Consider the following 18,120-nt stretch of genomic DNA (forward strand, 5'->3'; position numbering starts at 1 on the left):
AAAAGTTATGGAAAGTACAGCAAAGAGTTAGAACATGGTAAAGACCTGAAGACACTCTTATCACCTGCTTTATTGAGTGAGAACAACTACTGCTTGGGTACTGGTCTATTGTTGGACAAGATTTACCTAACTTCTGAATCTAATCCAACTACTGCAGCAATCAGCATCACATTCCATTATTTTGTGTGGCACTTTCACCCAGCTAAATCAGATAGATCTAGAACATATCCAGCAGCTTAAATCTGAGTAGTCATGAGACACTGTAGGTTGTTAAGAGCAGCAATATTATTTTTAACATAGTCTGCAAACTCATGACCTGGAATATCCCTCATTCTGTCACAACTAAGTCAGGGAGCCAATCTTGGTTCAATGGGCAGCATAAAAGAGCATGGGAGGAGCAAGCCTGGGGATATTCACTTTGAGGTATCAACTGAATGAAGCTACAACGTATGCACTCTAAACAGTAGAAGAGGGATTCTATTGACCAGACTCAGCCAATGTACAATCAATGGATTATGTCATAGCTTCAGAGTTCTGCCACATCCAGTTGTGAATGATGGTGTCTTTCAAATAACTTACAGGACATGAGTGCAAAAGAAGTATCTACAATCACCTTCAACCTCACCTTGAAGTCCCCCACATTACGAAGTTACTGCTCAGCCAATCCATTTCATCCTGTGTAACATCAAGAAACTGAGCAGAAGTCCTGATACAGCTGCTGAGGTTTTATGCTTTGGAACTGATGGGCCTCTGGCCAAGCTATTCTAGTAACCCTACCACTGACATTTACCGAGCAACAACTGTCACACCAATCTATACTCAGTCATCATCAAAGTAATGGAAGGTTTCATCAGCAGTGTTATCAAGCAATGTCTATTTACTTAAAACCTGTTTATTGATGCACAGTCAAGTCAACTCAAGAATTGTTACAGCTTTAGTCCAAAAATTGGCAAAAGAATTGAATTCCAGAGGTTGTGTAAATGACAGCCATTGACAACAAGGCATTATTCAAATAGGTATAACATCAAGAATCTCCAACTGCACTCAAGAAGCTCAATACCATCCTAGACAAAGTGGCCTGCTTGACCGGTACACTTGTCCATTATGCTAAGCACTAACTTTCTCCAACACTAATACACTGCACCGACAGCATAATACAATTTACAAAATGCCTTGTAGCAAATTGCAAGGCTCTCATTGACAGTGCCTTCAAAACATGTAGTCTCTATAATTTAGAAGGACAAGGGCAGAGTGTGTGGGAACGCTACCAGCTCCAAGTTCCCAAAGTCACACACCACTCTGACTTTGAAGTGGATTACCATTCCTTTCTTATCACTGCACCAAAATCATGGAAGTCCCTACCTAATCATACTTTGGGAGTGTCTTCACATAGAGGATTGCAACAGTTCAAAACAGCTCTCATTCACCATCTTGAGGGCAATTAGAGATGGGGTCCTGGCAGATAATAGTCACATACAATGCATTGATAAAATTCATCTGATCATTTAAGTAACATAATGCTTGGAGACCATCTTGGATTCAGTAACTTGTGGCAACACAAGTGGATAGGGTGGTAAAGAAGGCATAGGGTATGCTGACCTTTATTGGTCCAGGCATTGAGTATAAAAGCTGGGAAGTCATGTTGCAACTGTATAGAGTTTTGGTTAGGCCACATTTGTATAGTGTGCAGTGTAGTCGCATTACAGGAAGGCTGTGGAAGCTTTGGAGATGGTGCAGAGGAGGTTCACCAGGATGTCACCTGGATTGCAGGGCCCTGGCTATAAGGAGAGGTTGGACAAACTTGGATTGTTTTCTCTGAAGTGTTGGAGCCTGAGGGGTTCCCCAGCAGAAGTATATAAAATTGTGAGAGGCACAGATAGGGTAGGTAGTCAAAATCTTTTTCCCAGGGTGGAAAAATCAAATACTAGAGGGTATAGGTTTAAGATAAGAGGGGGAAACTTTAAAGGAGATTTGTGAGGCAAGTTTTTTAAACACAGAGGATGATAGATGCCTGGAATGCATTGCCACATTGCAATACAATAACAATGTTTAAGAGAAATTTAGACAAATCCATGAGCAGGCAGGAAATAGAGCAATATGGACCACGTGCAGGCAGATGGGATTAGTTTAGATCAGCATTGTGTTTGACGCCAACATCGTGGGCTGAAGGGCCTGTTTCTGCTCTGTACTGTTCTATGTTCTATGTAACATTTGTGAACAGAAGCAGGCATGTACCATACATTGAACTGCAGTCTGCATTTGCTATCTCCAACTGCTCTGGTAGTGTCTTATGTTGATAACTGAAATTTTAGATTTATTGATAGTCAAACATATATTTTCATTTTGTCACAGAGCAGAACTTTGCTTTCTTAGAACATTAGAGGTAGTGGGTAGCCTCGGCCATTCTCCACTATGAAACTCACATTCAACTTCTCCCAAGGTAGTTTCCACTTCTGGCTTCAAGTTCAAGGTTGATTACATGGTTAATTAAATAATCTGAGGTCAGATCTATTGATTTAGAGACCAATCTTCCAAACTAATAGTCACTTCATTGAATTGGAACCTCCTTAATGTCATAAAGTTCATGATTCTCCAGAGATGGATTAGCATCCTTGGTCTTTATTTAACCAATTGCTATAAAGCACAAGATAAGCATTACTCAGCATGCTTCTGCCTATAAGAAAATAAAATCTTGTTGGATAAATTTAGCCAGCAGAAAACGTTCACAATTAATATTTCCATTTATTTCCATTACTCTGGAAGTATAATGTATACTATAGAAGTGTAACAATTAATATCCTAGTTTCTAAAAGTGTAACTACTTGCCCTTGAAATTCTAAAGTACACAGAGATACATAAGTACTAAATTGGCATTGCACATTGGACCCACATTAAGTTATTGGATGGGGTATGAGGGAGCAATTTGCTTACATGCAGAACACACAAGATGTGTTTGCAAACCCCAAGGCTTCATCACAATAATAGAAACACTGAACAACTTCAGTAGTTGATAAGAAGCACAACCTTTTGAATGGATAGTCAAAGTGACAGTTCACAATGGGATAGTTCACAATGGGAACTACACTTCAAACAGTGGGTTTCCTGTGGAATTCGTGAAGATCTGAATATGAGCCTTTGTTTATTGCAATCGTAGAAATTACTTGAAAAGTCCACTTGGGCTTCTGGTCAATATGGAAGGGTTCAAGACAGGAGCAGCACCACACATTAAACTACATTGCACAGATATTCAATTCAGTGGAATGGCATTAGAGGGAGCAACCACTAGAAGCATCAGAATAATCAGGGCACCACACCACTACATCCACACCAACCATCCTCACTAACACCAAACCTCCTCCAAATTCATCATGCCAACTCCAAACAAAAAAAAAGAAGTCCTTGAAGGTCAGAGAATGAACAAAAAGTCTTTCTTCCTCCCAATGGCCTGTCTTTCCATTTGGGATCTAAGCCATTTTTTCAGCTCATATCTGCCCTCCATATTTGTAACAACAACCTTGTACACTGATTGATGTTACCACTGCAAGGAGGACTGTTAAACAGTTTCATATCACAGAGTGTCAATTGGGATTTCCTGTCAATTTTCTGCTTCAAGTCAATCGCAAATTCCAACAAAAACATACGCTACCAAACGGAATTTTTTGCTGAGTATTAAGTACATGCTTAAAGCAATCTTGTTAATGTTATCAGTCAGTATTTGAATTGTGGATATTTATTTAAGTGCCAAGACTGGATCAGCAATCATGTAATGAATAACAAGTAATTCAGTACAGCAGATTGGAATTCAGAGCTCCTATTTTAGTTTTTGACTCTTGTATTTATCTATAAGTGGTATCATATTAAAGTGAGAAAGATATAAGTTGTTCCGGCATAATTTTAATTGGAAAGCATGGACTTATTGGCTCTGTGAATGACTGCTTCTGCGTGAATGTATAATTCCTAACAGCAAACAACCTTCCAAAATAAATTTATTTGATGCATTATTTAAGCAATATGCTGTTGCTTTTGAGATTATTGAGATGTTTTTATGCACCATTAGCTTTGCATAGATTGAATAATTGTAGCCTACAATGAATATGAACTAAAACCTGCAGAGGGAAGTAACAAATAATGATTATTGTCAAGGGTTTGATTTTGAAAAGCCTAAGCAATGAACCATCATGCTTTGGCAAACCCTGTTTCCTATTATTCAATGAGAACAAAGAAATTACATTTGTGCTGTGAATTGCATTAACATATAAAGGAGAAATTAACAAATGATGTTGGCCAAAGACAAAACCAAATAACAATTCAATCACTTTTTGCCTTCTATTTCACAATTATAATGAAAATGTAAGCAGCACCAGCCACATTTGCTAACAGAATTTGAAATCATTTAGAAAGACAGTCAGATATTTGGTGAGATATGGCTGATCTGTACCTCTGAACTATTTGCCATCGTTGTTATGTATCCCTTCATACATTTTGAAAGAAACATCAGTTACAGTCCTGATAACTTCAACTGATTAATATCCACAGATCTTTGTGTGAAAACCAATTTCCTGTTTTAACTCATAAATGGTCTTGGTCCTATACTAAAATTACTCTTGTGTAAATTCCCCTCTGAAGGAAACAATTTCTCCTTCTGTTATAAATATATAATACCCTCAATTTGATCAGTCCTGAACTATCTAAACTCAAGTTTTTTTTTAAATCAAGTTTATGCAAATGTTTCACATAATTTTATATTTTAAACCCTGGAATAATTCTGGTTATATGTTGTTATGCTTTCTCCATGACCAATATCTATTTTCTGAGGTGAGACATAAGATGCATACTTTCTTTTCCTGATTTGTGTGCAGTGATACCCAGATCCTTTTCTTGCTCCAAAGTCCTCTAACTATAAAGAAAACACATTAATTTTCTTTTCATAACCAAAGTGGACAACATCAAATATTCCAATTTAAAAGTTATTTGCTCCAGTTTACAGTTAATACAGTTAAACTGGATTAACTGGAATACCAGTTATTCCAGTTAAGTCCCTTTGTCCTTCTATCTACTTAATTTACAATGTCTTTTACTTGCAAATTTAGGTACATACTTCAGATTGTAAATTTTCATATGGAAAAATGTGCATTGCCATAAACAGGAGATGGAAATACTGTACTTACGATCATGGGGTGACCAGAGATACAAGCAGAATTATTTAAGACATAAATATTCTTAATTAGTTCCAATAATTCTCTTATCTTCATCCATAAATAATTACCTTCCATACAACAGGGATTTTGTTAAGTTGCGACCAAGACTATAGACATACAAGCATACAAATTAGAAGCAGAAACAGGCCACTCCGCCTCTCAAGTCTGCTCTGCCATTAAATAAAATCATGGCTGAACTAATTATAACCTCAACTTTGCATTCCTGACTACCCCAGGCAACCTATCATCCCCTCGCTCATCAAGTATCTAATTCTCAAAAACTCAACGGAAGAGAACTTAGACTCGTATAGTATAAATTTTGCATCATACTTACCTTAAATGGGTTTTAAAACAGTGATCTCTTGTTCTCCCTCAAGATATGTTTTAAATATCCCCTCACTCTCTTCTAAAGTCAAGCAGTTACAAGCCCAGCCTGTCCAACCTTTCCTCTGGAGACAACCCTCCCATTCTACATATTATTCCAGTGAACCTTCTCTGAACTACTTTCAATGTATTAACATCTTTCCTTAAATAAGGAGACCAGTACTGTACTTGCCACGCCAGATTTGGTGTTAACAATGCACAAATATAATTAAAACAATCTTCTGCTTTTATATTCAATACCCCTAGTATTGAACAGTTATATTTTATTAGCTTCCTAATTGCTTGCTGTAAGTGAATATTAGCCTTTCGTGAATCATGCATGAGGGCACCAAGATCTCCCTGCAATCTCTCAACATTTGGATAACATGTAATTTTTCTGTTAAAATGGAAAAATACACATTTCCCTATATTACAGTACATTTCATGTGCCACATCTTTGCACAATCACTTAATCTACCTCTATCCCTTTCTAATCTTGGTGTGTCACCTTCACAACTTAGCTTCCTCCTACTTTATATCATCAAGAAATTTAGCAACCATATCTTCAGTGTCTTCATCCAAGTCATTTCTATAAATTGAAAAATCTGAGACCCCTGAACTGATCCTTGTGAAAAGGTACGCATTACATCTTGCTAACCAGAAAAAGACCCACATGCCTCCTTTCTTTTTTCCAGAAGCCAGCCAATCTTCCATGCATTCCAGATTGTTACCTCCTACATGATGAGCTTTGATTTTGCAGAGTGATCTTTGATGTGGCACCTTATCAAATGCTCTCTGAAGAGGCAGAAGAGTTTTAAGTGGAAAGCAAAGATAATTAATGGATTGGAGCTTGAGCCAAGTGCAAAACTCATCTTTATTATGCACTTTATTATGCTCCTTGAAACTTAAACAAAGGTTACAGTAAAACAGATTAAAGCAAAAATGTTGTTCTCCTCAATAAAAAAGGCTTCAGCTCACTAGGATATTGAACTACTCCAGGGTTTTAAGAAGTCGGCAAGTTTCTGCAAAATGCAGCACAGAAGTACATTATAGACCTCAGAACCTGGCCTCCATCTCCTTTCAGGAAATTTTCACTGTTGAAACCTGGAAAGAACAGTTTTCCTCTCACCCAATTATGACAGCTATTAGGCAGGAATCAGGTGATTTGTCTCTCTGACTGGGTCTGTTTTTTTGCCTTTAGTTCCAATTCCCTTGTGTTTCACTTATTACCATCCTTTTTATTTACAGATCAGCCAAAAACTGTACAACATTTTAAATTTACTTTCAAGCTCTTATGAAAGCAAAACAAAATATTTATATCCCCCCACCATCCAATAAAGCCACTTGCATTTAATTAGCCATATCCCCTTAAATCTGAATAGTTAGTCATTTTTTGGCATCACTTTAGGTTTGAGCCATGTTTGGAGTTTTGACTTTTGGCCAAATGAGCTGATGCTGCAACATTGCACACAGCCTCCTCAGTGTGCTGATGCCAGCCTTACCTGGCAACTGGACATTCTGTGTGCAAACGCTGCCGAGTTCATTAAACCAAGCTGTGTCTCCTAATGGCTGGTTTTTCTTCCTTGAATATTGTGATGCTAGAGTTTAGAAGCATTTCTATCATTGGCTAATTGTTTGATTAATCCTAACAGCCATTGCTTATTAAATACACTAATTAGTGGTAAAGTTGATTTAACCTTTTATTTGTGTTCCATGTATCTCTGTAACATATAACTATGTGCCTTATGAAGGTAGAAAACTTTGACATTTTGACCTGAGGCTATATTTATGAAATGACTTTGAAATCAAAACCATTCAAAATATTTCTTTTATAGTTCTAAAGATTAGAATTTTCTACATTCTTAAAATTTAAAGGGAATTTTTGATGCCACATCCCTTTTCTATATTTCTCATTCTTTTAAATTGGGTTGTGTTTTCTTTTGTTCATAGGATCAATAACAATCATGACTCCTCCTAAAAACAAGTTAATTGGATATTTATTTCTCACAAGTCTGATACAATGATTATAAATTATATAAATTACAAAAGCTAGTGTCAGATAATTGGAAGTGACTACAGTCCAGAGCCAACTAAAACATGCTCAAGAATCTGGCCAAAAACAAAACTAGAAGCTACATTTTGTAGAAAATCACCAGTAAACACGCTGATTAATCACTATTTAGCCCTGTGCTGATTTTACTTTTCCTTAACAAGAATAAAAGTAGGCTTGTAGAATGATTCCAAAATAGTTACAAGGGACCATACGACAGATTCTGTAGATGCCATCATTAGTTCAGTGAGATCAGTCACTGCCCTGACTCACAATCCACTCACCTCATCTGAGGAAATCTCACAACCTCACAATTTTGTGGGTTGACCCATACTGTTGCATGACTACTTTATAGCAGTACTGAAGGATGTAACAATGGTATCCACTTGTATTCTGAACCAGGTCACTTGGGTGGCCTTCCAACCACATTATTTCATTGGTTAATCTGCTGCATTGAGAATTAGAATTCTCTCATAAGTAAGCCCCACTAAAATAAAAGAATCTTCTATGATCTTGCAGTAAAGCCTTAAAGTATTGGATCCGAGAAATTGGATCATGTGACACCACATTTCTGTGGCCTGCAAGATCCAGTTTCAATGTAAAATCAAACATATTTCTGAACAGGAGACCATGCCAGATGCACAAAGTTCAGGGCCCTCCATCCCGGAGATGCCGGCAACCATACAAAGTGCTCTAGACTCATGATATCCAGCAGCATGCAAGAAACCCTGGACACTTCTTCCACATGTTTCTCTGACTTATGTTAGCCTGTGCTGACTGCAGGCTATTCGTGCAGAAACTGGTTTTAGCAGCACCTGTGAAATGCAACTTAAAGACGAAGTGCCCGAGTAGGTCCCAGGCCAGTAATTGGAATGCTAAATCATCTCGATTCTCTTTAAATAGGAAGTTACCTGGCTCTCCCAAACCACCATTGTGTTACCATTTGTCTGACTCCCCTCCCCACTAATCAACTGCTCCTACACACTCCCACCTACTGAAGTGTCAGCTCAACCCAATACCCTTCACCACAGTCAGTCACCTTGAATACCACTCCCTACCCTGACAACCAATTGCATCACCAGCTTCAGCCCTACTATCAATCCTATCCTCAGTCACCATTCTCATATACCAATAACCCTTTTTAGTTGGTCCTAGACACAACACCACTATGCAACAATCAACTCCAATACCCCTATCTCTTCTCCCGATGCTTCCCCTCAGCGCAGGCCTCTAATCCCAATGATGGCTTTGCCACAATGCCGTACCTAACCAATTTCCCTTGCGCACTTGACAGTGGCAAAGCATGTGTTCTGTCTCTGCTATCATCTCATCGACAGCTAAGGCCTCAGCATATGTTCCCTTATGTTCAGCAACTTCCATGTCTCATGCTATGCAGAACAAGACTGTTGCCTGTACTGAAGCCTGTTACCTACCTTTATGGCACTTTTCATAACATCCTTGCTTCATAAGCCAGTTACACATAGTGGCACTTAAGCACATTCATCTGCCATATTCACATTTTCCACATATCCAATAAGTGTATAGAAACAAATTGATTTAAATTCATCACTGAAGTCACAAACTACAGAGCGATAGAATTTGACATCGGCCTCCCTCATCACTAATTCTATTCTTTCCATCCACACTAATATGCTGATGCTGTTATGTATTTCTGGCATTTGTCCGATGCATTGCTCCATGACAATGCTCACCAGTATGGCTAATGTTGAACCAGCTGTAATCATATTTATGCAAAGCTGAGCACATGTTTTTTTTCAAAAAGCAGAGGTGGTTAGTTGGGTCGTATCTGCTTCAGAAGCATGAAAACATTATTATTGAAGAATAACATACTTTTCACCCAATATATTTTATCATATTTATTAACTTTTGTCTATTCCTCTGCATGAATTAAACCCTAAACTGCGATTGTTTTTGAGTAATCCAAGAGATCAGGAACTTACTAACATTATCACTTACAGTTCACAGTGTTTGCCCAGTGAGTGAATGCATGTGGTGTGGGTCACTATCGGGCAGATGCATTAAATTACATAAGGACCAGAGTGAATGGCAGTGCATAGATAGATGGTGATATGAGGAAGAATGGGAAGAATATACATGAGTATAGGGAATGATCTGATGAAGTAGACCCAACAAGCCAGAGTGAGGATGTAATACATGCAGAAGGATGTAGGTAAACATGCAACTGTACTCTCCCTTCCTGACCTAGTTATTAGAGCACTTGCTGCATTGAGTTCAGGAGAGTGGCCCAGTGTTCCACCTGCTGATGCCCTCAGACCCCCTCCAGCCAAACTTCCTCTTTAACAACAGCAGTGTTTTGCTCCTGTTACTGGGGAGGAACCTCTCTCTTTCTCTCTCTCTCTCTCTCTCTCTCTCTCTCTCTCTCTTTTCACAGGCTTCAACAAGTGAAAACATCAGCAAAGCAGGACACAACATGTCATTCCCTATTCAACAATTAATTTCTCTGTGTCAAACCTACCTGTAAATTCCATCTCTGCTCTTTAAATACTGGTTCTGAGATTGCATCATGCTTCACATCAGCTGCCACATAATTGACAGCAAGGTCACAAGTAAAGAGATAGCAAGTGGCCACAGAAGGACATGGTGAACTTAATTCCAGGTGTCCCATCCCCTGACCTCATCCTCACTCCCAGCATGTGTACCACTTAATACTGGGCTCTTGATTTCTGTTGTTTGCAACTTACTAATAATATTCTCCTGATAGCTGAAGAAGCCATGACTTATTTCTCTCTTAATGAGAACAGAGTTTGTGTGGAACAATAGAGACAATGAGTTATAACTGTCATTCGAAAAGCTATAAAATGTCACAGCAGTGTAACAAATTCCCCTCTCAGATGAGATTTAATTAGTCTCTTCTAATTAATTTTCATGACTTTAACCTAGCTTCAGATAAAAATGACTGCACTACACAGATAAAAGAAGGGCATACCCTGAGGTAAATCATTAAGAAGGTACATTTTGGTTGTTGTATAATGTTGATAGATACCAATGTTATTTGCTGACTTCAGTTTTGAATATCTAAATAATCACTGAGGTTTGGGAGTGCCATATTGTCTAGAATTGAATATAATTTAATTCTGAACCATTTTGATAAAGTAAAGGGAGTAGAAGAAGGTGCTATTGATCTGAGCTGTCACTGATATTGTGCCTTGTGCTCTAGTCCAATATAGCTGGTGATGTAGAAATAGAGCCAGCAGAGAGATAAAGAAAGATCAGGCTATTGCTAGAGCCACAGCAGCACTCAGGCAAATTCAGGGCTGCAAATTCGTAAGGGTGTACACAAAGACCGGGGAGGCTGGGATTCTCTGGGGTCTGAGGGTTGGGAATGAACTGGCATGGTTCAAAGCATGTATTGCGAGAGGTCAGAAGTCAGAAATTGTAGGGTGAAAGAGAATGCCCAGAACAGTGCAGAGAATTTACAGCATGGAATGGAGGCAAACAAAGGAGGGGAGTTGGTGGGAGATAGGGATCACCAGAAGTAGAGTGAGGTGGAGGGGTTTTCGATAATTATCAATTGGACAGGACAGGGTGAGGACAAGAGGCCAGAGAGAGAGATTGGAATTAAGAGGCCAGGGAGTGATCAGAAATTGAGGATGGGCATCAAACACTTGCCGGGGCAAAGCCAAAGGCAAGTTGGAGCACTGAGAGGCAATCAGTGGCCAAGGGTTGGGTACAGAGCCAAAGAGGAGGAAATTGGAGGCGAGGGAGAAAACAAATTAGCTGAGGGGAAATTGGTGATTATAGGATTTGGGCATTAGCATCTGGAGATTGAGGGTGATCAGTAGCCATGCTGGCGGAGCCTTAAGTCCAGAAGGGTGACAGGTTGAGGTCAGAGGAATCTGAGACTTGTTGAAGTCAGGAGCTGAGGAGAATTATTTTTTTCACCGGTGAGGGAGTGTGGTGTGATGGGTTGGAGAACATGTCACCTAGAGGGAGCTATTTTTAATGTGAAGTTGGGAAGAACAGTCTTAACCCCAGTCTTCTTCAGCACAAAATGTATTTGCATTCACTTCCAAAATATCAGACATCTCCACCGCACAGCCCAGCTGCTGTCAAAATCCTCCTTCAGCTGTTGTCACTTCCCATCCTCTCTTGGCTGGCCTCCTGTTAAAGCATTTCTTTGAGTCGATGGTATTTGAATGCTATTGCTTAAAGCCTAAACTGGTTCCAATTACATTCATAAGGTGGGAACAGAAATGATCAGCTTACAGTTGTGTCCTAATATGAGTGTTAGTGGCTAACATTCCTTCAGTTGGCCTCATCACAGCACATAACTTTCATAAAAAGCTTTTGTAAAAAGCTATCAATAACAAAATCCAGACAAGTGTTTTGAATGCTTTCCTCTCTCTGCCAACCATTCATTGGCACATATCAGAGAGGCTGTATTTAGCAGATTAGCAATAAAGCATATCGAAGAAATACTTGTGTCAAATGGATTTACTTCTGGTGTTGGATGCAGAAGTGCTGCTCAAGTTGAAAATTAAGTGTTCCTAGCTGAAGGAAAATGTAAAATTAATTCATGAGTCATGCATTGCTTCAAACATGATAACTAGTTTTAAAACTCAACCAAGAAATGTCCAGTTAATCTGAGTGTAAACTTGAATTATTCTGAGAAATGTATAAGTTTGAGTTATTGCTTTGAGACCAATCAGCAAACAGGGCACAAGTTACATTCAAAATTATATTCATTTTGAAAATGTACTTCATTTAAAATTTCATTTGAAGATGTATTACTTGAAATATTTAAGATAATTAACAGCAATAATAGTTTGAAAATGACTGAAAATATATCACAAAGAATCAACATTTCTAGTCTACCTTTGTTGAGTTACACAAATTTAATAACTAAAAAGTATCTTAAAATACTATTTATATTGGTATACTCTAGTCAGATTCCAAGTTAGTAAAACAAGTGATCTTGTAAAATATTAGTTGTTTTGCACTTAAAATAGCGTTTAAATTTTGGAGCTCTCTTCGAGATCTGCAAATAAGTCTGATTAGCAGAAGCATTCAAATGAGATTATACTGATCTAGGAGTGTGTTTTTTTTTTGTGGATGGCCTGTCTACCAGTGCAAAAAGCAATGCAACCAAGCAGAAACTAAGGATCATGATGTTTATACTTATCTTTAAGTGCAGCAGCTGAGCCTCAGAACAGTATATTTAGAATTTATTTATTCATAGAAAAAATCAACTCCACCTCCATATCTTTATGAGCTAATTAATGAGGTGGAATCACAGACCAACAGGTTTGCAAGAGCCAGCCATCAGATCATCACAAGTGAGACTGAGAAAACTGATGTATTCTTATGCCCGTCTATAGTTGATACATTCTGCAGGAGATGACCTTATATTGATCGATAAATAAAACCATGGATGTTTTTTATTTTTTATTTGGCATCACCAAAATTTATTCTGGCACTTCACTGAATTTATGGTTGTAATCAGCTCATTTGTTTGGTTATTTTATGAGACACATCACTTTGTAAGGAGCTTTCTGCTGTCAAAATAGACAAAGATTTGGGAAGTTCAGTTGTGTTTGTTTATTTGGTAACTATGTAATTCATTTTCAGACTGTTGAAGGACAGATAATAAAAGTAGCCTTATCTTTTATGCCAGTGTCTGCAGCATTGTCCAAAGTGAAATATCACACACATTTGAGAAAATGAGAGTGCATGGGAAAGGAGAGAACTCAGGACATAGATGGGTCATGGGACACATAGACAGCCTGGATATAAATATATGAAATAAGCATATAAAACAGCAATAGATGTCACATCAAAATTCGTAAGACTTTCAATGTGGGGAAAGAAACAGATATACCAGTGCAGATACAGAGAATTTTAAAAGTGTAACTGCAGGTAGCTATAGTAGCATAATGGTTGAATTATTGAACAAATATCCAGAAGCCTGGGTTGTTGACTTGTTTGAATCCCACCATTTTCTGTAGATTTTCATTTAAATAAATCTATATTGAAAAAAAAGTATCAGGATTTCTCACTGTAAAACTACTAAATTGTCATTAAAAGCTCGTCTGGTTCATTAATGTCCTTCAGAGAAGGAAATTTGACATCTTTATTTGCTTTGACTTATTCGTGTCACCAGACCCAGGATAATAAGATTGACTCTTAACAGTCTTCTGAAATAGCCTAATTCAGGGCTAATTATGATAGATAATATATGCTGGCCTTGCTAATGATACTCACATTCGTGATTAAATTTTATAAAACCAGGTCTGATAAACAAGGGCATTGGAAGGAGTGCAACACAGATTCACTGAAATGATATCAAGACTCCGCATGTTGGATAATGAGATATTGCCTGAACTATAAATGCCAAGAATGGTTTTAGTGAGGTTTTAGTATCTAAGAAAAAATTGGGGTAGAAATGAAGAGGATGGGAAATTTAGTGGATAGCATATGTTTTAATGTATTATGCCAATGATTTCTAGTGTAAAATTAATGAAAAAGCATTATTTTGACCTTAAAGTGCTCATAGCAGTTAATGCATTTTGATTGGGTGCTTCTGCCTGCTTGATGAGTCTATGCACAAGGCACATGGACTGTGTATGGGTAACTTCAATCACATGCTATTCCAGTTGACAGTGCCCTAAACTTAAATCGTAGATATACAAGTAACATTTGGTGTGTCCACACATCTTCAAACACGCCTTAACAGAAAGGACAAACCTTGCTACTACACTATTAAAGGGATCATTAATTTCATATGAGGAGATTGCTAGGGATTAATTAAAAGGAGAACTCGCTGGATTCCACAGTAAAGCTGCATTGTGGGTCTGACTGAGCATTTATACCATGCAGCCTTTTGTTACTATTTATAAATGCTATTTTAAAAGCTCCACTGGGGCCTCCAATATGACCAAGAACAGGAGAATAGCTAAAGACAAGGTTGACATGTCAGAGGAGGCTGAAGGACAAGAGGTTTCAGCTGTGCCCTTGTGATGGCACTGTTCTGCCTATAAAGGTGAAGATCATTGTCCCCCTGAACTTCTGACACTTTGGATTATTCCAGGCAGTGGCAATTAATGTGTTTGCATATCATCCTTTGCAACTCACCACTGCATATGGCACATCATGGATACTCCCGACGTGATGCCACACACAAATTGCTGCCTTGATTCTAAGGGCACTTGCTGTCATGTCCCTTCAAGTATTAAACAGTTTAATCCATGTTTGGACCAAAGCTGTAATCAGGGCCTGAGCTGACTCATCCTAGCCAAACCCAAATGGAGCATCAACGAAGAGGTTATTGGAACTCCTCCACTACTTTGCTGATGATTAAGTGAGGATAGTAATCGGCCAGATTGGATTTGTGCTGCATGTTTAGCAGAGGGTCTTGAGGCTGCAGATTACAGTACAATTCTGTTGCTGAAGGGCCAATGCTCAGTTGTTGTGTGAATCTTTTCTAAATCTATCATTCTGGCAGAATAGAGGGATATTTTAAGGAGCATCTTCAAGGAGGCGGGGGGGGGAGTGAGAGAGAGAGGATGAGAGAGAGGGAGAGAGGGAGAGAGGGAGAGATGGAGAGGTAGAGTCCTGAGTGTGAAGATGGAACAATTGCTGCAAGGACGGGACAGTGGTAATTTCCTATATCACCATGGGCTGAAAATACATCTATAAATGAAAACCTAAACATGGTCCTATGACATGGCAAGAGGACTATCAGAGAAGTATAACACACTTCCTCATATTGAGGTTTAATCTCCTGTTTCAGTGTAAATTGACTTCTTATATTCATTTTAAAAAATTATCCCCACTGAACAATTAGATAGTCTGCAGCCTTCAAGAAATATTTGAATAGAATTGTATTGTACAATTATGTCCAATCTTAGTGAACTCTGATATAGCAAGCTCCACATTGTGAAAGAATTCCAAGACCTTAAATCGTTTAATAATAAATGAATGGAAAAACATGCTCTTTATAATTAAATTAATCCCCTTTTACAGTGAAAATTGGACTTCTAATCTTATATTGTTTAGTCTGAGAAGCAGTGGAATGCATTTCAGTGATCAAAAGGAAACTAGAGCCTTTAGTCATGAGCATATAACCTTTACAGCACAACCAAGTAAGTGAAAACATCTCATTAACTGTTGCTGAAGTGCGTCATTCTGCAGTAACTTAGTTGGTTTGGAAGTTACGTAATGAAGTTAGCCATATACTTTTCAAATAGAATAAACACGAATAATTTCCTGACTTGTACAGCCACCAAGAGAAACCTTTCATATGAGACCAATCGCTAAAAAAGACACAAAGAAGGAAAAGAGAATGAGAAATCAACACAGAGAAAATAAAAAGAGGTTATAAAAATGAGAAGCCAAACAAGAGGGAACGGAAATAAGAAAGATGGGAAGGAGGGACAGAGGTTAAGTGTTATGAGAAAAAGATGAAGTGCAGTAGATCAAGAAGAGCAATGATAAAAGAAAAGTAAAAATACAAATGAGTGGGAAACCAAATGGAATGTTCATCTTTGTTATGGAGGGATTAGAGCGTAAAAATAAAAATATGGATATGTAGCCCACATTTGACATATTATGCATTAATGCTACCTCTTTACAAGAAAGATTTTTTTTATCTTACATGAAGATTCACAAGATGGATTCCTCAGATGAAGGTTTTGTTCTTTGAGGAACAATTGTCCAAGAAGAAGAGGGTGAGCTCACTGAACGATATAAAACCTTAAGTAGCTTGACAGGGTAGATATTGAGAGGATGTGTCCCTTCTCTTAGTCTAGAAACAGAGCTCAAAGATTCAGAATAATGGATTGACCATTTAGGACTGAGGAGAAACTTATTTCCTGCAAGGGCTGTGACTATTTGGAATACAGGGGTCTCCAGTTTACAGACCCAACATGAAAAAATTCAGTGTATGGACAGTTGTCAGGAACAGAACTCTTACATGACAACAGTACAGGGATCCCTGGGTTAAAAGTATTTAAGATGATATCTAAAATGTTTTTGAAACTAAGAAAGCAAATATATTTGGGAATAGTACAGACTGACATGGTAAAAGTTGATGATCTTTTTGAAAGGTAGCATAGGCTTATGACTGGCTGCTCCTAATTTTTTGTTATGTAACTCAAGTATATCTATGTGGGTAGAGGTACTTTGACTCTGTTGGACATATATGTCACATGATGAGCCTACTTTGTAACAGTGTGACAGCAACATTGTTGTAGCAACCTAAACACTGAGCAAGTATTCTGCCTTGCACAATAAACCACTGTTTCTTTTGATATACATTGCCTTCATGCATTTGTGCAGACATTACAGGAACCAAATAGGGCACATACAACTGTACACTGAGAAATGGGGAAAGAAGTAGAAGATCCTGAGAAGCTATGTCCCAGATTTCTTTTAAGAGTGGGTGTGTTGGAAGACAGAATGGCCAACACAATTCCCAGTTTCCCCAAAAGGAAGGCTAAGCCAACAAACCAACCAGTTTAAACTTTTGGTTACGGATATTTTTGGAATCAGTAATTAATAGTGAAATTATTAAATATGTGGATGAGAAGAAAAACAATATAGTATCCATTACTGAGGAAGCAGTATTATGCTTATAAAACCTAACTGAGTTCTTTTAGAAGGTTACTCACATTGGGAAAGCCTTTGGCAAGATACCATTCACCTTGGACAAAATAAGGGAGTGTGAAATTAGAGGAATAGTAGGAAATTTAAGAATCCTATGTGTCTGGAAATCTTAACCCTCACAATCATTTGTGCTTTAGAAATGCTTCTCAACATTTTCCAAGCATTAAAAGTCTGAACTGATTTATGAAGAGGACAATCATCATAATTTTCAGCCTGCCCATCACAGATCATATGTGAAAGTAACCATCAAACTTCTACTTTACTCCTTTATGTCTCACGTTTTGCATTAACTTATAAAATTAGACAGGAGAATCTAATTGAGCAGCACTATAGCTTTGGAAGCATTTGAACATCTTACAGAAGTGCAAATGCAGCTGTATATCCATTTGATAAGGTTAAGGGAAAATTAATTATCATTGATGGTAAGAATCACTGAAAGGCCATTTATCACTGTTTTACACTGTCTGCTGTATAACACTGCATTTGCACCAACTAATTTTTATAGCGAGACTCCAACTTTATTGATTTCTTCTTCAGAAGTGGTAATTTATTGGTAGTTGGGATGGATTTCTTTCTCAAAAACTAAGTCATCAATAACATTCATTGACATGTCTCCTAAGCTGTCAATATGGCTCTGAATGCAAAGAAGCAGATATTCCTGCAATTGGTAGCACTGGGGAGTTGAAACAAATAATAATTGAAAATTCCATCAGTTGATTATTTGAGTCATGTTCCAGACAGAGAAGTATTGTGCAAATGCTTTAATTCATTCAAAATGTTATTAGCGTTAGTATAAAGGTAAGGAGATTAATTTACACTTGAAATATGCAAATATTACATCCATCACTCAAATTATTCTACAAC

Source organism: Pristis pectinata, chromosome 16, assembly GCF_009764475.1.
Source record: "Pristis pectinata isolate sPriPec2 chromosome 16, sPriPec2.1.pri, whole genome shotgun sequence".
Taxonomy (NCBI): Eukaryota; Metazoa; Chordata; class Chondrichthyes; order Rhinopristiformes; family Pristidae; genus Pristis; species Pristis pectinata.